Raw genomic sequence first — 21,951 nt, forward strand, 5'->3', positions numbered from 1 at the left:
AGTGCATGGAATAAACAATGATAACTGCACATGAATTATTTGTTTTATTCTTCTTGAATTGTTTGTCCTGCTCATATACATAAAATGATATGTACAAGTTATTTACTTTATCCAATAATACTGCTTGGTGTAGTTAATGTCCAATAGCACCGATGTCACGGAGAAATTGTGGGCTGGAAGGTTATGAAAAATAGCAATTATGTTCTTTCGCAGTCCCTTTCGTGAAATATTTTCCTTTTTTTTTCATGCAGTCGTAATAACTTGAAATTTGTACGGAAGTGACAAGCCTCTCTTTCTTTAGGGGTCTTTTTCAGATGCTATTGAGTTCTGAAACTTGATTAGAAAAAAAACCGCTAAATTATGGATTGGCATTCACTGATGTACACACCTGCTTCATAAGAAAGCACTTCGATCTTAGCCAAAAGGCCGAGAAGCCCTGCAATCAAATGGCGGTACAATAAATTGTTAAGTCTGAGACATCATCCTGCTCCTCATTAACGTCATTCTATCCTCGCGTCTTGGCGAGAGGTCTCGCAAACCCTCCACGCAATGATATACCTGGCACCAGCTTCTCGCAAACGTCTCGGCGAAAGCTTGGCGGCAAAAAAAAATGTTCGGATTGATAAAGCACTTGTTGTGTGTTATGTACGAAACTGGCCGCAATTATTGCTAGATTACCGGTGAATATGTACAGCTGAATCAAAAATGTGACTGCCGCGGGTATTGCATGCGTCAGTCCCTAGAAATTACGGTTTTGGTCGTGGCCGAGCAAAGAAAGGGCAAAAAACTGTGTTCTGTGTGTTTTACCGTCTTATATGGGCTGTCTTCTGGCACATAAGGCAAAAAATCGGTCATATTATAGTAAAAAAGCCTCTACACGAAGTTTTAGTGCCCATAAACGCGCGAACAAGCGCCTATGCTTAGCAGACGACGTGGAGCAAAGTGGAGCCGGGTGGAACGCTACCGCCACCTGGTGACACGTTCAAGAAACGGTGCCATTTTCAATGCATGGGACGTATGGGGAGTTTGACAACTGAACCTATCTAGTAACGTTGACCACGGCGAACCGCCCTCCCCTCCCAATTTCGCGACACCTCCTCCTTTGCTTTCTTTCATCGTTCGCTTTTTCTTTCACTCGTCGGTCTTGCCATCGTCCACTCGGTAACGACGACGGCGACGTGGCTCAGCTCAGAGACGGGTGACAAATAGCTGCGCCCTAAAATAAATAACGGTCACCGGTACATGCGAAATGGTTAGACCACCCTTTGTTGATAATACGCGGTCAATGTCATTCAGGACTTTTCTCTTTCACACGAGATCAACCTCGTAACCTCTCACTCACTTTTCCCCTTCGGAGCAGTCACAACACTATCAGCGCTCTATAGACTATAACAGCGAGCCGTTAGGCCCGCCTTAGCCAGATGGCACCAGCGCCGCGCTCGCCACTACTATACTCGGATACAAGTCAAGAAAAAAGGGGCGTCGCCTAATCCCCCACTTCCACCACCCCCTTCCAGCCAATAGTGTCACTCTATCAAGGTGACGTCGTGGCCGACCGCATTGCACCTGCAGGCAGCGCTCGGAGCCACGCTTTCCTTAATGCGTCCGTGCCGAAAAGTAGTTCGTAAGGGCGCCTTCACTTTGAGCGGAGATAAAAACCTTAGCTAAAATTCTTTATGTGCCCGTTTTAATGCAATGCGTGAAAGAATTTATCGTCAGCTGCAGTAGCGAGTTTCAATTATATTCCTGATGGTGAATTTCTGCTCTTCCGGGTTTTCCCTCAGCCGCTTGCTTCTGGCAGCTTCTGGTTTTATGCATTGCCGGCCCCATTTCCCGCCATGGATCCCGAAGAAGTCGCATCTGAATGTGCTTCATCGTTCTCGACTGAGAATTGTGGTGCGTTGCCATCTACGCCACGCCGATGGTACAAGAAAAACAAAAGCGGCCGTGTCATCTGCAGCTGCGGACGGGAGATGATCCGGAACGCGTACGTTCGTTTGCGGCATCTTCACCCAGAGCGCAGCGTTGAAGAAACGGCCGCGACCGTGAGCGATCTTCTTGGAGTCAGCGTGAGCTTGGTGATGGACGTGAAGAAGGAGATGAAAAATAACGACGGAAATGTTGCGACGCGCTCACGAAAGCGCCCGCGAAGCGCCGGAAAGAGACGACGCACAGAAGTGTACGACGACTTCACGAAGTGCGCATTGCGGTCGTCCGTGCATCGTTTTTTTCGCAGCAATGAGATTCCGACAGTGAAGGCAATTGCTGCGGATTTCAACGCTAGCGGCGATGTTACTCCTCTCAAGCCATGGACTGTGCGCCGCCTGCTGAATGACATCGGGTTCAGGTATGAGAAGAGGGGCCGGAACTCGCTGCTGATCGAGCGGGACGACATTGTCGCGTGGCAGCAGAAGTACCTCTACGACGTCGCCAGGTACAGGATGGGAGGTCGAAAAATCTTCTACCTTGATGAAACCTGGGTGAATGCGGGACACACGCTATCGACTGTTTGGACGGACACGACGGTTGCTTCCCACCACGACGCCTTCATGCGTGGTCTAACGACAGGTTTGAAGCAGCCGTCAGGGAAAGGACAGCGCCTGATTGTAACGCACATCGGCAGCGAGGACGGCTTCGTCAGTGGTTGCCTGGATATCTTTCGGGGTAGAGTACTGCACGGGCCGGAATTTCTAGGCCCGGCCCGACCCGGCCCGTTAGAGACACGGCCCGGGCCCGGCCCGGGCCCGACAAGTTTTTAAAACGGGAGCCCGAGCCCGGCCCGAGCCCGACAAATTTTTAAAATGTGAGCCCGAGCCCGGCCCGAGCCCGACAAATTTTTAAAATGTTAGCCCGAGCCCGGCCCGAGCCCGACAAAAATTTAAAATATCAGCCCGAGCCCGACCCGAGTCCGGTAGAATTTAAATGAAATGAGTCCGTGCCCGCCAGACTTTCTAAGTATCAGCCCGAGTCCAAAAGGCTTTAAACATGAGCCCGAAAACGTTTGCTGTTTTTAACCTAAAAGCGTAAGCATAAAGCGACCACATAAAGCAATGAATGGGAATCTGTGATCACAATAATATAATTAGGATTTTGTTAGTGTTGACTCAACAGACTAAGTCTACGTACATTTACTGCTGGAATATTTCGCAGCATTTTGCTTTTACTATCTGTTGCTAAAGGAACTCGGAGATTGCGCCACGGGTTCAATTCGGGTCCATACACGAACGCGCCTGAAATTGGAGCAGATGACGTGTCCGCTTTCATAACTTCATTTCTGTCTTTCCCTTCAGTGATGAAGGCAGCATTATTTTGTCTGCGTTTGTTTTCTTTTCTGCCTTGAATCATGGTTTTAAAACTTTTTATCCGAAACATTGGCTCTGCTTCGAAAATTGGTCCCCGAAACTATGCACGGTTGTGACTACCCCCCATACGAAAACATGTGGGCGTCCGGCGTTCCTACTTTCGGCAAAAGAATGGGGATGTGCGGACCTTGAAGGCAGCAGCTGATTGCAACAAATCTTGTCTGCCTTTCCTCGGCATTTTTGGGTGACAGTTTGCTTTCCGAAGTGGAGGGTTTGGTTTCGCCCTCCACGGACCCGTAGCATCCCGACGACGCTGCGGCCGCGCATGTGCGCTGTGACTGACCCATTTATTTTGTTCGACGACGACTTCGAGCCAGCCCGCCACCACCGGGGAGGGGGTTCCGGCAACCGTTCGAGACAAAGCGACGACGCGGGCCGCACGACCCTTCCTGGAACTTCTGTGCGGCGGACCCCGGCGACGGAATCTTTACGGCTCCCAGCCACAGGGGATGTGTTTGTGTTGTTTTGTGAATGACTGCTTCTCCCCGCGTCTCCTCTCTCGTGCCTATTCCACCAACCCCCATCCTGTACACAGCAGTGTATTCGACGTGTGCACTCAAAATAAAGAACTGTACTCCCATTCTTCAGTCTCCCGCTTCTTGTGGAGGCCCAGGCGCTTGGAATGCAGGGCCACGCGTCGTGAACGACGAGCCGCTTGCTACCACGGAGGTGGCAACAGTAGACAGTGCGAAGTCTATGTCGCCATTGTTCTGTTTGTTTTGTTTCAAAAAGCATGTTGTATTGTGTTTCTGGAGTGCCCTCGTCTGGCCTGCTCTCTCCCACTATGCTGCCCAGACTGTCTGTTTTATAACTGATGTGAAGGCTTTCTGAGCGGAATCGTCTATTTATCATGTTTTTTAACGGCGCCATAGTGACATTGCACTTCGCTTTTTTTTCTTTTCACTTAACCTCAAATATCAATGGGAAAACTTCTTGCTATCAATAATTTAGAATTAGCGTCACACAACTCAGTGCCGTGCCTCAGGCACTGCTCGGGCCGGCTCGGGCCGGCAAGGCCCGAAACATTTTTCGTTCAAGCCCGAGCCCGGCCCGGGCCCGAGAAAATATGTGCTACCCGGCCCGAGCCCGGCCCGCGGGCCGGGCCGGGCTCGGGCTTTCGGGCCGGCCCGGGCCCGTGCAGTGCACTATTTCGGGGTACGAAGACCGGCGACTACCACGAGGAGATGGACGGCACCCGCTTTGAAAGGTGGTTTGGCGCCGTTTTGCCGCAACTGCCACAAGGTAGTGTAATTGTCATGGACAATGCCTCGTACCACTCGCGGCTGGAAGAAGCAGTGCCTACGACGTCTTCGCGCAAACAGGTCGTTCAGGACTGGCTGACGTCCAAAGGACTTGCTTGGGATGAAAAAATGCTTAAAAAGGAGCTCCTCAGCCTTGTGGCCTCTGTAAAGACACGGTACATCAAGTATCGTATTGACGGTGCAGCTGAAAGGGCAGGATGTATTGTGCTTAGGCTCCCACCCTACCATTGTGAGCTCAATCCCATTGAGCTGATATGGGCGCAGATGAAACGAGGTGTCGCAGCCAGAAATGCCACATTTAAGCTGGCAGATGTAGAGGTGCTCCTGAGGGAAGAAGCTGCCAAGGTAACAGCTCAACACTGGGCAAACGCAGTTCAGCATGTGATCAGCATTGAAACAAAGTTCAGGGGAGACGGTGGAGCAAGTGCGCATGTTCAACCTATTATAATCCATCTGGATGAAGATGACATGGACTCCGACAGTGACCTATCTGGTATCGAGTCCTTTGAAGATGTGTAAGGCGGCCAGCTATTCGCCAGTGCCGCCTTTGCCCCTTTCAGTTAGTGTGGAGTGCGCAATTTAACTTAAGTAGGTGTGTTTCCATAGCTGCAGGAGCAAGAAACTCCATCAGACAGCAGAGAAGACCAGACATGCTGTTTGTGTGCGTTATTAAGACTTATTTCTGGAGTTAACTGAGCAGCCTGTGTGTGCAGCGTAACTTGTTCATGGTTGATTGTTTTGATATGTAGCTATGAGAATCAAGATGCAATTGCAGTGTTTGGTTTTTATTTCATTTGCCATTACTGAATGTTGTATGCTGTGTTGTAGAGTCGACAGGGATTTTCCAGTATGACAGTGAGGGTGACAAGTTATTTCAACAATCGATGCATGATATCATTTGCTGTAGTGAACCGAGCGGTGTATTGTGTGGTGCTGGCTCAGGACTGGTTGCCTTGATATGTAGCTATGAGAATCAGAAAAGGCTGTTGCAGTGCTTAGTTTCTGATTTCATTTGTTGCAAGTGTGGTGCAGGAATTTGGCCGAATGAATGCAGTTCTGACAAGACACTGTGTTGCAGACGTATCCATAAAAGAAAATTGTACATCTCGAGCTAGAGGAAACCCACACTGTTCCAAACTATTTTCTGGAAGCAGGGCCACGCTTGCACTATGCGATAGTTTTCGCTGCACAGGGAGGATGGCTATTCGCATGTGTAGCATGAGGTGTGTGCAAGCAGAGTCAAGCGAGTTCGCAAATTCACTTCAAGCAGAATCATCTGCAGGGTGTGGCTCTACGGCTCCTTGTGCGACACTATATAAATGGCTATAAAGGCAAGTTTCACCTACAGGAAAAGACGCTAGCTCGAGTTTTCACCCCACGTTTTTTACATTGTTTGGACACTTATGCGTGTATTGGATGCAGAAACAAAGTTGCAAATTAAATGCCTACGTGAAAGCATGTAACTGAACATTGTGTGTCCGTGTGGCTGGCTGAGCCAAGTTGTCTTCTTGTAGAACATTGAGAACAAATAAATCTGTTTAAGTGTCTTATTGCTCGTTTCATTTGCTATGCATAATTCAGCAGTGCGTCTGTTTAGCTGTCTGAGCCAAATATGACAGGATACAGCAGTAAGGACAAGAAAAGTTGCTTCGGTGTTTTATTTCTAATTTGATTCTATTTAGCTATCTGCTGTCTTACGCAGGACTTAGGATAAATAGGTTTTATCTGTTGCCTACTCCACTGGATAAAATGCAGAATCACAATGTTAAAAACAATCCCCAAAGCTTTGGGAAGGGGAAACAAGGTTGGTTTCAATCGATCCTCCCATGTATGGGAATTTCATGTAGTGCATATTTGGCGAGATTATAAATTTCCTCCTGAACATATGATCCGATTTTGCCTTTGCGTAGCAAGAAAAGTATGATATGCATTGACCAGTTTCAGTGCAGCGATGTGTACCATATGTGTGGTTCCATGCATCAACTCAACCGACATTTCATCAATCAGTGCAGATCACTACGTAACCCTTCAAACAGACTTCATTGCCTGTGTTATGAAGTGGGCATCAATTCATGTTCTGTCATTGTGATTTACACTCCTAATATATGTGTAGACATTGCACGAGTTGTGGGGGCCAAGCCCCTCATATCGGGGCGAGGAGGCGCTAGCGACGTCCTTCTCCTTTGTGGGGCGAGGGCGATCCTCGCGCGCTTCCCTCCTCTCCCTACGAGGCGACGGGGGATGCGCGCAGGAGACTCCCCGGAGAGACCGCCCTTGGGACGAGCAGCGATCGCACGGTACGTAAATGCCCTTCGGCCACTTTTGGCTGTTTCTTGCATTGGCCGTTGTTTCCCACTTACGTGGGTCACGGCACCCACCGTGTCGATTAGCGCATGCCTCGATTTGCGTCAGTGCGTTTATCTAGGATGCCCGGCGAGTCTCCGCGGGCTAATTCCACTCATTGGTGGGTTGCCCCCGCGTCCGCGATGTGACGGCTTGCGCCGTCTAAGGTCAGCGGACGAGCGCCGATGCCGCCCAGTCGTGTCCAGTGGCGTGGCTTGAAATGTGTGGCGGCCACAGAGAGCCCCCTTCCCCTACGTCAGCGAGCGTTGCGGCCGGCCAACGCCGGCGGACGCTAACTGCTGCCCGACTACGGGCTGGGCACCCGCTGACGGCTGTATATGCCCCAGGGGCTAGGTGCGTAGTGCAGTGTAGTGTTTGTATCGTGGTTGTCCGCGTAATAAACCCCTGTACTATGAAATGTATCGCTTCCATGTGAAGTGACTGACAACGTACACTCGCGGCGAGAGTCGTGGCTCGCTCTCGAACCCGTTGTGGGCAGAGTCTCTCGGCAGGGCAGTTCGGTGCTGCGCGAGAGCAGTGAGAATAACGACGGCGCGTTATTCTATTACTGTTATTCTATTCCTTAATGGAAAGGATTAAGGATGGGATAAGATAATGCCCACATTTCTGGCGCCCGAACGTGGGGCCGCGTTTGATTGCTCATTTGCTGCCATACCGTAGCGAGCTTTGCTTGTGCAATCGGCTGGCCGCGCCAGGCACGCTAGTTGCGTGCAGTGTACGTTCCGGTGAGAGCCCGCATTCGGGCCGCCGGCCGGACCGGCTCCTCGTTTTGTGGATGCCGGCGGAGCTCGAGAGCGCGAGGTTTTCCTTGCTTCGAGCACATGAGAACATAGGGCTTTCGTGCTGTGTTCGATTTTGAGGTTGATTTGACGCAACCCACGCTCGGGTGCTAAAGGAGATGCTTGAATTCGAGTAGCCTCATTCCACAACTCAGAGTGTTCAAGCTAGTGCTTGATCTCGTATCTATAGGGATTAATGCGACCGGTTCCCTCTGTGGGATGCCATGTATCGTAGGTATTCACCCCGAAGAGCTATCCACGGTTTTGGCGGAACGATTCCTTTTTCCGAGCAGTTTCTCGGCCGCCTTTGGTAGGCGGAGCGCCGTGACGTTGACTTGCTTTGCAACGGGCGCTGGGGACAGGGACCAGCTTGTATTGCTGGTGGTTCCGGGGATGAGTGTCTTGCCAGGCCGAGTGGGGGCTCGTGGTGTAATACACGCCACCGTTAATGAGTATGAACGGTTAAAGGCGGAAGTCCCGAAAAGTCAGATGTGCGTATTGTTGCGTCATTGTCTTAGCTCACCTTGGCCATACAGTCTGGTAGGCTCGAAGATCTTGTAAATGATCAGCCGCAGTGTCACTGGCAGGTGTGAAGTGGGACGTTTTTAGTTATTTAATTGGGTTTTCCATTGTTGGGAGACACCTGGCCTGTGATGACCTTAGTCATGTGCCGCCAGCATAGTGTGGAAATTGTGCACCTGGATTATTCCTAGAGCACGTCGAAATACCGCGCCCGGCTTATCCGTGGCGTGGCCCGAGCACCTTCGGTATGTCCGACTGTTTTGGGCGGATATATTGTACCGTTTCTGCCGACATCACCTTTGTGGAGTCGCCTGGTCGGATGACGGTTATAGCCGATTGATGACCCCGCACGCGCACACCAGCCTGTCAACAATCCTCCCGTGGCGATTCCTGGTGAGCCAGTTGACCCTTTCTCCAGCCCGCTATGTAAGTGAGAGAACGCATGTTTCTTATTGTGAATTCTTTGCTGTGTATTGTTAGTGTTTGCGCTGTGTGTACATGCTTGCAGCTTTTTATGGTAGTGCTCGTATGGTTGTGATAAGAATTGTGCATTTCTTTGTCTAGTCCCAAGCAACCTGTATAGAGAAGTGTAAAAGAGACTTAGTTTTGACAGTGTTGAGGAGACGAAAAACAAAAAAAAAAAAACAAAAAAAATAGAAGCGTAATGGCTTTCGCCTTCGCCGTGGAGGGGGGAACTCGGGGCTGTTGGCCGTCTCTTTCCCCTCCTTCGGTTCTTGGAAATTCCGAGGGTGGTTTAGTTTGTATTTTGTTTCCAGTTTCTGCGCGGCAACGAGACGCGGGTTAGAGCAGTAACGTTAGGTTAGAGAGGGGAATGGCCCCTTGCTTGGGCGAGTCTGTGCTCTGGTTTCCCTCAGCCCCTCGTTTCTTGTCGCCGCCGCGGTCCGGCTCGTCCTTGCGTGGACGGGGGAGGGTAGATCGGGAGCGGCGTTTTGCAGGGGTTGGCGGTAGCTTTCGTTGTCTCATCTGTTGTGTGTGTGTTCATTTTGTGTGTGAAGCAAGTGAGTTACTGCCCGTCGGTTCGTTCTCCGCGTCTGCTCGGCCGTTGGGACGATTTTCGGACTGCGGCTGCTGTTGTTTTGTTGCGTGTTCTCGGCCCAAGCAGTGTGGTGTACGTGTGTGCGAACGCTTCTTTGGCGTCTGCTGTGCGTGAACTTTTGCCGAAGGCGTCGTCCGTTCGCCGCGGCGATCCTTGTGCTTCTGCTGCCTTGATGAATGTGACGTGTGTGCTTCCGGTGGTTGTTTCCGCCCCCGCGTTCCATCCTCGCGGGCAACACCGCAGACTGGCGTGTAAAAGTGCGCGTGGTGTGTGCCGGCACCACGGCCTCTTCGGCTTGCTAGCTGCGGCCGGGGACGCAACAACCGAGCGCAGAGGTGCCCTTCGTCTCCAGGAATGCGGGCGCCTTGAATGGCTGAGCTGACCTTGGGCTGCCTTCGACTCAGCCTAACCCCCCTCCTTCCTTGCGTGGGGCTGAAGCTCGGGCCGCTCCTCTCTCTGGCTGCTGCCCCGTTCATCGGCGCCGATCTCGTCTCCTGGCTTCCAGCAGGTGCACGCGCTGTGGTGCCTTCCTGTTGGATCGTCGGCTCACGCGCTGCTTCCTTCCCCTCCACCCCTCTGCGAAGCGACACGGCTCGACGCAACGGTGGAATCGCTCCTCCGCGTCCGCCCATTATCTGCGCGCCTCGAGAACTCTGCGTTGACAGACTCGATGCTGAGTGTGGCTCCCCGATGTGACGACAACGAACGCTGACAGCGGGAAGATCTTTTCGCCCCTTTGTGCCCCGTACTGCCGAACAATGCGTGGCCCCGTGGTGATCACTGCAGCCCTTTGCGGACTTAGTGCAATATTTCCACCTCTGTGTATCAATTTCTACACCTGTGTATCTAGTGTAATGTAATGAAGTGTACGTAATGTAATGTAATTAAGTGTTCTTAGTGCATTATAATTAACCGTAGGTTGTGTAATATAAGTAACAGCTGTGTTCATGTAGTATAGTGTACGTAGTGCAACCTTAGTTGACCTCCTCTGTATAGCGTAACATTAGTTCCCTCACCAAGTGAGTAGAGTATTGTTTATAGTGTACATTTCTTGTTTCACACCTTGTTCATAGTGTGTATGTATATCTTAAGTATGTGTAGCGTGCGTTGGGAATGCAGTGTTTGTTTAAGGGCTGGAGTAGAGGCTGGTGGGCACTAGCTTTGTTTTACTTACATTAAGATTGTTCTTTTTGGATGAGTACCTGATGGCCGGCTTTCCGACCGTCTGGGGGGCATTTAAGGAGAGGGGGATGTGGGGGCCAAGCCCCTCATATCGGGGCGAGGAGGCGCTAGCGACGTCCTTCTCCTTTGTGGGGCGAGGGCGATCCTCGCGCGCTTCCCTCCTCTCCCTACGAGGCGACGGGGGATGCGCGCAGGAGACTCCCCGGAGAGACCGCCCTTGGGACGAGCAGCGATCGCACGGTACGTAAATGCCCTTCGGCCACTTTTGGCTGTTTCTTGCATTGGCCGTTGTTTCCCACTTACGTGGGTCACGGCACCCACCGTGTCGATTAGCGCATGCCTCGATTTGCGTCAGTGCGTTTATCTAGGATGCCCGGCGAGTCTCCGCGGGCTAATTCCACTCATTGGTGGGTTGCCCCCGCGTCCGCGATGTGACGGCTTGCGCCGTCTAAGGTCAGCGGACGAGCGCCGATGCCGCCCAGTCGTGTCCAGTGGCGTGGCTTGAAATGTGTGGCGGCCACAGAGAGCCCCCTTCCCCTACGTCAGCGAGCGTTGCGGCCGGCCAACGCCGGCGGACGCTAACTGCTGCCCGACTACGGGCTGGGCACCCGCTGACGGCTGTATATGCCCCAGGGGCTAGGTGCGTAGTGCAGTGTAGTGTTTGTATCGTGGTTGTCCGCGTAATAAACCCCTGTACTATGAAATGTATCGCTTCCATGTGAAGTGACTGACAACGTACACTCGCGGCGAGAGTCGTGGCTCGCTCTCGAACCCGTTGTGGGCAGAGTCTCTCGGCAGGGCAGTTCGGTGCTGCGCGAGAGCAGTGAGAATAACGACGGCGCGTTATTCTATTACTGTTATTCTATTCCTTAATGGAAAGGATTAAGGATGGGATAAGATAATGCCCACAGAGTTGAGTTGCGAACAGTGCTGTGGCAAGCAGCAGCTTGCTATTTGACTTGGAGCAGCGAGCTTCTCGCTCCAGCGGCCACTTGTGACGCAACAGTGAGAATGGATGAAATGCTGAGCTGTTTTCCACCCTGAATGCTCTATTTTGAATTTAGAGCACGTGCATGCAGATGACCATTGCAGCAGCAGCTTCTTACTTAAGAGACAAACACAAGGCGAGCAGTGTCTATATAGCTTCAATAATGCACATCTCATGCAAGAATTTGATTTGGTGAATAATATGCATGCGCATGTGTAGAAAAAGCTGAAAGGTGGTTTATTTGATTTCAGTGCTGCGTTTCATGTCTTCACATGCATTGTTGCAGCTGGTCATACCGGTGAAATCTAGTAATGCAATGTCACTATCGCGAACCACAGCTCATTCACAAAGCATAAACGGGACAATGAAATTGAACTTACAGTGGTAACACTCCTGTGGAATCTTAATTATCATAGACAATGCAAACTCAAAGTAGATGCCTATTCGTATTTAATTCACAAAGGTTTTTGTCCGAAACAACAACTTAAGGCACTCCAACAAAAAACAGGCGACAAAAACATACTTGTTGCAATTAACACATTTAACAATGGTATCTCAGCGTAACCGAGAAACAAAATAGAAAAGGTGGCATATTAAATCCCATCACGTAGCTAAGCTACAGCTCGTACGCATTCACGGTCAAAAAGTGCGAAAATTCTGCTTCTTGTATTTGGCAACTTGACAATTTGGGCGAATACGCTTGCGCCCGACATGGACTTGGGACACACGGCTCGACATATATGAAATGCAGCGCGCGCCGTCGCGTGGCTTGCGTTTCGCCCCGTGCATACTGTCCATGGCGTTAATAACTTGCTGGCGTAATCTACGAGAAATAAACAAGGAGTTATCGCCCCCTGTCGCAGACACTGGTGCGATAACGTGGGTAGCACAGACACAGGAGGGACTAAACGGTAGAACGGTACTTCACGCTCAAGGCCAAACGCCCGCACAGGATGACGACGACAGCTTCGTATCATACAGCGTACTGCAGTAACTGCAGCGGCGGCTGCTTACCGGCAACGCGAGCGCTCACAAAGCAGAAGAAAAAACACCGTAGCGATTGTCATTACCGAGCATGTTAAGAACACTGCACACAACACGCAAACAAGGAATACGACTGAACGGCACTAAAAATCGTCCTCAGAGAGCCCGACGACGCCGACGGTTTGACGCGAACAGCGGAGGCGGCCATTTTGGTAGAAGTCCGGAAGCGCGGAAGAACATGTTTTGTGATTTCTTCCGTGAGCGCGGCGTGGAGGCTGTCTACCGCGACGTCACGTTGATACGGCGACACCATTGGCTGGAAGGGGGTCCTTTGATGAGAAAAAGCCGCACTTTTCTTGAGTTGTATCCGAGTATAGCCTTTTCCAGTTTCGGTTTCGCCGTAGACTACAACTGTCCGCTCGAAGTTCGTCGTTAGCAAAATGGGTTAGGCACGAAGAAAAGCCATAATTTAATATTGTGGATGCAGTCGGAGCTCATTTTGGTCGTCGCGAAATGGAACAAAGCGTTCTCGGAAGCGCTACAATGTACAGAAGCGTGGGAATTCTCCGGCGCGCCACCACCAAGCGTGATTCAGTCATTCCCTCTTAAGCGCCCAGGTTTCCTCCATAGGTCCCATGTGTAGCGCTTATTACAACCGCAAGATCAGACGAAGTGTGGAAAAGCAGAGAAAAAAAACGTTATCGATTACTTGGCTCGGAACGTGTGCTCAGTCTGCGCCCTGAACGAGCATCTTGCGAAGGGCACTCGCGAGGACATCGCTATCTAAAAGCTCTAGCGATTCATTTCCCAGCGCAAGTCGAAGTAGATTATTCTAAGGGCACATTTTCAGCGTAGTCCGATGCAGAGCCACAACTGAGGCTGCCCAAAATGGAAGTTCGCCACTTCAACTCCCTGTAATTAAATCCTATGTCGTGTTCTAATCGGCTACATAAATGATTATCGCAGTCGTCATTAGGTCACAGCTAAATAAAACTTGCCGCAGCAAATCTTACAAAAATTAATGCACGAATGCATAAGTAAAAATAAAAACTAAGGATATCTCCAAAAATTGTCATGTCGCATATGCTACCAAACCAATTATGTAATGCATAATATAAAAATACAATAAATGCTCACATCCCCAGCCTCATGTGCCAGCTAGGGAAATATTTGTATGTGTTAACAAAGCTTCATCTCCCGATTTGAGCGTTTATAAACTTCACTGTACGCGCTAAGTATTATTCCGCGATATGCGCGCCAGCGCATCTAACGTTAATAGCCCCGCAAAAACGCGATTTTTCTGTCCACCGTGTGCGCCATACGGAAGTTTCAACATGTGTGTTTTAATAGCCGCAAGTTAGCACATACAAAACAGGCAACAGCTGATAACGTGGAACAGGTGTACAAGGCAGACCGCGTCAGCTGTAAGTCGGCTGACAATTACAACGTTGCGCGCTGCTGCTTTCTCATCGCACGTCGAAACACGAAGAAGCGGCAAAGGGGCAATATGCAACTTGCACATCCGCGCAGGATAATTTTGTTTTACAGCCCATCGCATTTGTTATGAAGTGCGTCCGCAGCCAACCATTTTAGCGTAGGCCGGAAAGGAAAGCTTTCAAAACAAGCTTATTTAGAACGTTATTAATACATGCAGAATTTTGCAGAAGTGAATAAGGGCGACCGGTCGGGTGACCGATTTTGCTGTCTCCTTCGGTCGGCGAGTCAGTCACACTACGGCGACTTTCCATCGGCCGACGTGTTTGTGTCGCCATCGCACGGTATTGAGGTGTTGACATGCATTTAATACGTCCCATCAAGGTTTCCCAGGCGGGTGAAAGTTGCCGGTTGGGACACGTATTCCTCGGAAGTGTTGTTATCGTCGCCGGCACTTGTCGCCGTCGCCGCTCGTGCACGGGCGAGAGGCTCGAACAGTACGAGTGTACGATAAACTCACTACTCGGACTGGCCATCGTGGGATCAATTAAACATGCAAATACAGCGTATTCTACCGCGACGACCCGCTGGGAACGCGTTTCGTGCTCCACCTCCTCCGAGGGTCCTCACGACGACGTCACGAAGACTTGACCAATCACGAACGGCGGTGAGGTTCGCCAAATGCCCCTAGGCACCCGTTGTTCATTTTTGCCAAAATTAAGTGCTTTGTAATAGTTTTTGCCAAGTTTTAACTTGATTTTCGAGTTCGCCGTATGAGAAATAATAAAATGGGAGCAAAAGCTCTTTTTTTGTAAAAAGTGCTTCAGTATCCCTTTAAAGGGACCCTGCAACACTCTTTGAGCAGTGCAAGCAAACCTGCGTGACGTTTAGATTACACTGCCAGGAATACCTGAGCCAAATTTTACACGTGCACGTGAAGCGGTGAGCGCGCAAATCGATGTGAAAGACGCGGAAAAACCAACCGCTCTCTCTTCAGTTGTCCTCATTATGCAACCCCTGGCATGGCCTAAGGGACGTCACATAGGCCATGGCTGCCCGATCGGCTGTCATTGGTCAACTTTGCGGCTAGATTCTCCCATTTCCGTCGTCGTCATCGCTGTGTACGAACCTCTTCTATGCCTGAACCTGTAGGCACAGTTTTGCCGTTTCTTTTGTGTTTTGAGTGCGCGCGGAGTTTGAGTGATGAGCTCAATACTTCCCTTTCAACGGGACCACTCGACTACAAACGTTTATTGCTTCAAAAACGCCCTACCAGCCCGAGCGCGCACTTGCGAGCAGGCACCCATGCCTGCTTTTTTGTGGCACCAGACCGGAAATAGGCCCCTCCGCCTTGCGGAGAAAAGGAGAAAACTACCCGGCATGTGATATATCGAAGGCCGCCGAAGAGAACGCCGCGAGCCACCCTCCTCTCCGGGAGAGAGCGCGCAGCTTTCGTCGCGTTGTCGCGGTCGAGTTGAGAGGGAACGATTATGGGCGATTTCTCATCGCGCGTAGTTTCGTTAATTGTGAACGGATTTTCATAATTCTTGCGGGAGGAGATTTCTGGGACAATAGACTTTATCCCAAAATACATTACTAGTAGTCGATGGCAAGTGTTGCAGGGTCCCTTTAAGGTCGATGATCTGCAAATGCCTTTTCTTCGTGTGACCAGCCAGTCTTTGAAAGGCAAGTCCACACTCAGGTACGTACTCAGGATTTTTTCCCGGGGGGTAAGCAACCCAATGTAACTTTTGCATGTAAATTCGGGGGAGAGGGAGAGGGTACCGGCCGTTGCTAGTACAAACACGACGAACACACAGCGTTTGCCATAAAGGCGCGTAAATCTGCACAGAGAAATGAAATTACGCGTATCCGCTTTTTTTATGGAGGCAAAAAACGAAAACCCTTGTACGTTCGAGATTTCGGCGCACGTTAAAGATTCCTACGTGAAGTTTGCAAAAAAAAAAAAAAAGAACAGCAGTAAATAAAATATTTACAGGAATAAATACGCGTACTGCACAGTAACTATACATTCCGTCTGATAATGTCAAGGCATATTTATGGAGGATACACATGTTATACGCAATCGAAGTCGGCAGAAGCAAGTGCATGTAGGCATTTGAGAGTTCAGATCTCCGTGGCAAACCTCTTGCACTTCCATATTTTTCTCTAAACAAAACCTGTGGCTACTAGTTATGAAGGAAGGAAACAAAATGCTAGGGAAATCGGAGCTGTCATACGCCTAATACCGTGTGTTATTGCCCTAAAACACCCTCAGAGTTTAACGTTTAACGGTCTGCAATTCAAAGCGCGAACGATTCAGGCCTCGGAAATTGCAGTATCGAGATGCACTGGACTTCAGTATATGTAGATAAAAAAACGATAGCAAGCGTCAGCGCTTACCTATGGAAGTTTTGTAAAGAAGCTTATTTCCAGGGATGCGCCTTGTCGCTTCATCGGCGTCGCAGCGTGGCTTGTCCTGCTGTCTTTGCCCATGGCAACGGCTCAGGATATAAGGCGGGAATGAGCTTTTCCTCCGTCCTCTCGTTCGGCCCGTTGGTGAAGTAAACTCGTTGTTATCTGCCGACACCTTGACTATACTCCGACGTCGCGAGACTACGCTATGTTTAATGGGCCTCGTATTTTCATCCTATCTACTCGGGGTTTTATAACCTCTCTAATACAAAGGAACCGTTCACAGTCCAATGTTGAAGCCGAAATTTCCCTCGGGCAAAAGTCTGGTTGGTGCCCGTCGAGATGTCCACCCAGGGTTCATTTTCACCTTCCACCCGCTGCACACCCGTCTCTCTCACATTGACCATTGGCCATCTTGACTCTAGGCCCTTCCTTGCTCAAGTCCGGTGTTCTCGAGGTCTGTTCATAGGAATGCAGCTCGGGGTCCATAAACCCGCCGTTGTGCACAGGAGCCATTAGCCACAATGGCTGTCAATCAACAATGCCGCTCGCACTGGCTATAGACGTCCGAAGGAATGCCGCCGGTGTCTTTTGCCGCCATACACCTGCGATGCGCGCCTTCACTTTGTCGCACTCCCCCTGCCGTCGTCGGGCTTGGTAACGTTCTTGCGCTTCCTTTGTGAGCGATCCTTCTTGTCCAGACGGACGCGCCGACTGTGGGACAGGGCTTTTGTACTTCCAAGATAACTTTCCTTAAGCGGGCGTAACAGTCGTTAAAGGGACCCTGCAACACTCTTTGAGCAGTGCAAGCAAACCTGCGCGACGCTTAGCTTACACTGCCAGAAATACCTGAGCCAAATATTACACGTGCACGTGAAGCGGTGAGCGCGCAAATCACTGTGAACGACGCGGAAAAACCAACCACGCTATTGTAACGGCAACTTTTGTCCAGCACCGCTACGGTTGAAGGATGAAGCACTCAGATGAAGGTTTCAGACGTTCAAACTTTAACTGATTTAATTTACGGGTAAACATTGATGACATTTAGCACATACGAACTTGACACAATTGCACTTATTACATAGATGAAAAAGACAGTCAAAAGATTAAGGGCACTTAGCGGGACATAGCTGGCGGGCGAAGGGCTCCCGGCGGGAGGGCACGACGACGGGCGGCAGAGTGTCTGAGTGAGCTGGTGCAGGCCGCCCTCTCTCCCTCAATAGCCAGAGGGGCCGCGTTATATTTGCTTTGGGGGGACGCATTGGGGGAAAAAGCGCATCCTAGCGTGTGCGGACGCTAGGGAACAAGGCTAAGGCACACCCGCAGCCAATCAGGAAGACGCTTCTTAGCTCCAATCAGACATGTCCCCGCCAAAGTGAAAAGGACCAAAAACACAGACACAAGGTTTCGACTCGAAAACGCACGCTTGGAGAATTACGGGCGTAGAGCAAGTAGTTAGACAAAACACACTAAAGTAAACAGGAGAAGAAACAGGAAGGTCGTCGGAAGAACAAAGCGGCCCGCGTAGGCGCGCAACGGGGGTCGGAGACGCCAGTGCGTGCGGTAATACAAGATGCGCGGAGAGTCCCTCTCGAGAGCCGCGTCTCCCGGGTCGGCCGACGGGCCAACACACACCCGGCCTGCGTTTCTTAGAAAAGCTGGGCCTCGGTGGCCGAAGAGGGATGCTAAAAATTGAAAAAAGAACAAACGGAACAGGGGCTTCGCGACACTATCTTCAGTTCTCCTCATTATGCACTCTTGGCATGGCCTAAACGACGTCATTGACGCCATGGCTGCCCGATCTGGTGTCACTGGTCAACTTCGCGGCTAATTTCTCGCATTTCCTGTGACGATACGCCGTCGTCAGCGTTGTGTGCGAACCTCTTCAATGCCTGAACCTGTAGGCACAGTTTTGGCGTTTCGTTTGTGCTTTGAGTGCGCGCGGAGTTTGAATGATGAACTCAATACTTCCCTTTCAACCAGACCACTCGACAACAAACGTCCATTGCTTCAAAAACGTCCTACCAGCCGGAGCGCTTGCTTGCGAGCATGCGCCCATGCCCGCTTTTTTTGTGGCACCAGGCCGGAAATAGACCCCTCCAAGTTGCGGAGAAAAGGAGAAAACTCCTCGGCATGTGATATATCGAAGGCCGAGGAACAGAACGCCGCAAGCCGGCCCCTCTCGGGGAGAGAGCACGCTGCTTTCGTCGCGTTGTCCGCAGTCGAGTTGAGAGGGAACGATAATGCGCGATTTCTCATCGCACGTAGTTTCGGTGATAGGGAACGGATTTTCATAATTCTTGCGGGAGTAAATTGCTGGGAATAGACTTTACCCCAGAATACATTCCTAGTAGTCGATGGTACGTGTTGCAGGGTTGGCGATGGGGTCAAGCATCCCCTCGCGCCACTCTGCTCGTCGCCACCCGGCTCCAAGCCTTTGTGTCGCCTTGGCTTGTTCGGCGGGCACTGCACACGTGCGCGAGCCGGACGTTGGAAGGCGTTCCGTAAAAAAACCCTACAGCGGGTTTCTTTGCGACAAGCAGACTTCTTATTGGCAAACGCAAAAGCAGCATTTCCACGAAAACTAGTAAAAAAACACGCTGTGAGTTCAGTTCAGGGAAGCAAACGGTTGAGCCACAAACACCAGGCATGGGCGACTGTATCCGCCGACACCACGGCGTGCTAGGACGGAGGTATATGTTGAATGTTTAAAGACAAAACGTTTTCTTCTCCATCAAAGCATATGCGACCCGAGCCGCTGAAAGCGCCACCCTGGCGAAACAAGCGATAAGTTGCTGCTGTCCGAGAAGAAGCACCGTATACAGACGAACAGGGTAAAGGGGGTGCAGCGAATGGTAAGTGGCAGGCCGGCAACAGAGCACGAAGCCAGTGTACAGCGGTACTGGCTTGCGTGTAAACGGAGCAAACAAACCTCGCCTGTTTTTTTTTTTTTTTTTTTTAAATCCCACGTTGACCAACAAATGACACGTCTTTTTCTTCGAAATGAACCTAATCCACAAACTAAAACTAAGTCAGATAAAACTGCACTGCCAAGGAAATCCCAGCAACGTTCCCTAATTGTGGCAAGAAAACAGTTGAGACAATGCCCTGCAAACGTGTACGCAGGTTTATACCCCTGTCACACGGCAGATCTAATGACATTTACAGCAAATGTCATTCGCTCTAAATGTCATTAATTCGGCGCTACACGAGAATACCGAATGATATTCAAGGCGAATGACATTTACCGGCTAACTGAGGTCTCGGACCTCAGTTACACCTCAGTTGGCGGCCGGATGAATAGCCTCGACAGCAGTAGCGCGTCACCACACAGGAAAATTCAGTAACAAACCAAAGAATACTGTTTCTAAAAACTGTAAGTAAACTTATATTTTCTTTTTTGTATTGTTGTTCTAATTAAGAAAGACCAGCAAGTACTAACAAAAAAGAAAATCTCGTCCCCAGTGCGCGCGCAACCCTAATCCGGATTTTTTGCAGTCTCGTCTCAGCTTGTGATGTCTACTGATGCCACCTAAATCGGTGGTTTTCTTGTTTTTATTTTTTTTTAAATATTCCTTTGTTACGTTTTTTTTTTAATATTACGTGTGAAAACATTCTATATGCGCTTGAAATGTAATTTTGCGGTTTTGCGAGCTTGCTAATCGTCACCGCTATCACAATCAAATGGCATTTGTTCCGCCGTGTAAACCCGCACGGCCGAGCCGAATGTGATTTACAGCTAATGTCATTCAGTTTGAATGACATTAGATTTGCCGTGTGACAGGGGTATTACTTCGTACGGAAAATGAGCCAGACCCTGCTGTGGCACGGATAAAAATGAGCCAATTCATTTGCCTAATGGGAGTTCGATTTTGGTGCGACTGTTCGGGCGGTTTTGTGGGTGTTTCCATCATTTTTTTTTTTTTTTTGCTTTTCAGAGCTAGCTTATCACGACTTCAGACAGCAATGAGGAGATCGGTGAATGGTCTGCCGCTACACGTCTACGATAATGCGAACCGAAGTAAACGAAATGAAACTGAGAGATGTGATACTACCATTTTATCTCGTCTCCCTCGTCCTTACGGAGTAAATCTGGTTATTATTATTATTAATCCCATATTTCCCATTTCCGTACCTAACAATTAGCTGCCGCTTACAATCCATGGCAAATCCCCCCTCTCTGTGGGTACGAGCCACTTCACTGAGGTGAAGATGATGATATGAGCAGGCTTCTTTTGAAGCATTTTGGAAATTTATGGCAAGGCAATGAAGAGCTTCATGAGTGTCTTCCGACGTGCCCAAAAAAGTACCCTACGGAACCATTCGAAAAGAGCTTCTAATGCTGCCAAGAGGACTCATCGGCTCTTCATGTATAGTTTTACTGTTCTGGAAGCTCTGTTGCATGTTTATGGCCTTTTAGATGCGACGCTGAGAGCATCTCTTGTCGGCGACCCTGTCCTTCCTGCGTGCGTCCGTCGTCGTCGTCGGCGTCCGCACTCTCCTCCGCTCACTCCCTCTCCTCTCCGATAGCGAACACTCTCTCGCGAGGGGCATTGGATTGGATTCGATTGGCTTGGCTTGGCTTGGATTGGATTTGGATTGGATTGGATTGGATTGGATTAAAGTGGATTGTGTTGGATTGTGTTGCGTCATAACCGCGGCAGACGCACTGGCGCCGGCGCGTGCCCAGGTGAGAGCGAACACTCTCTCTCAACATCTGCGGGTGTGCGGCCCAGCGCGCTCTCACTCCGCCGGTAGGAGGCGCTGCGCGCGATGCTGCGCATGTGCAGTAATCTCTCTCTCCGCGGTCTCATCTTCTTCGGGCGCGCTGCGCATATAACCAGTGTGCCGCACTCCGGCGGCCTTTCGGTCGACGGTTGCTCTCCGCTTGCGCTTGAACCCCCCTCAGCGTCGCATCACACCAGGGTTCCCGCGAGGGGAGGTGGGCGTAATTTTTTTGCTTAAAACTCTATCGTACTATTCTTGAAAGACAATTGCAATGAAGTTTTTATAAGAATGCCGCACCAACTTGTCTGTTTTAACTGAGTACGAGCCAAATCCGAACTTATCCTAATATTGCTCCAATTATCCACAGTATACTTAATTACTTGTCGATATAGATTTACCCTAGCTGACATGCAAAACATGTCATTTAATAGTTTTGACAGCATTACATTTAGGTCCCGTTCCAAACTTTCTTTTTTTCTCTCAAATTCTCCTTAGGTGGATTTGGTTCATTTCGAAAAAAAAAAGCGCTTCAAATAACTATCAAGCCCAGGATTTGTATGGCGGTGCTTTAGAATGTGTGCGAGGGGCGAAGAGAGGTGGCGCGGGGAAGGGGGTTATGGCCCAAAAAAATTCGAGGGGAAGGGGGGGGGGGCCCTCCTTGGGTACATCCCTGTCCACACTACTGTTAATCGGTTACAACGATGGGCAGACGAAAATGGTTTCCGCTTTTCTCCTGAGAAGTGTGCATGTGTGTGTGTTTCACGCGGAAACGAGGTATTCATGCCAAGGCTGAAATAAGAAACAGGGATATGCTCGTTCCAGTACACCGTGAGAACAAACTTTTAGGCATCATATATGAGTCAAAATTAACATT

The sequence above is a fragment of the Haemaphysalis longicornis genome, unplaced genomic scaffold (genome assembly GCF_048455015.1).
Source record: "Haemaphysalis longicornis isolate Haplotype H1 unplaced genomic scaffold, Haemaphysalis longicornis Haplotype H1 scaffold_2, whole genome shotgun sequence".
NCBI classification, from domain to species: domain Eukaryota; kingdom Metazoa; phylum Arthropoda; class Arachnida; order Ixodida; family Ixodidae; genus Haemaphysalis; species Haemaphysalis longicornis.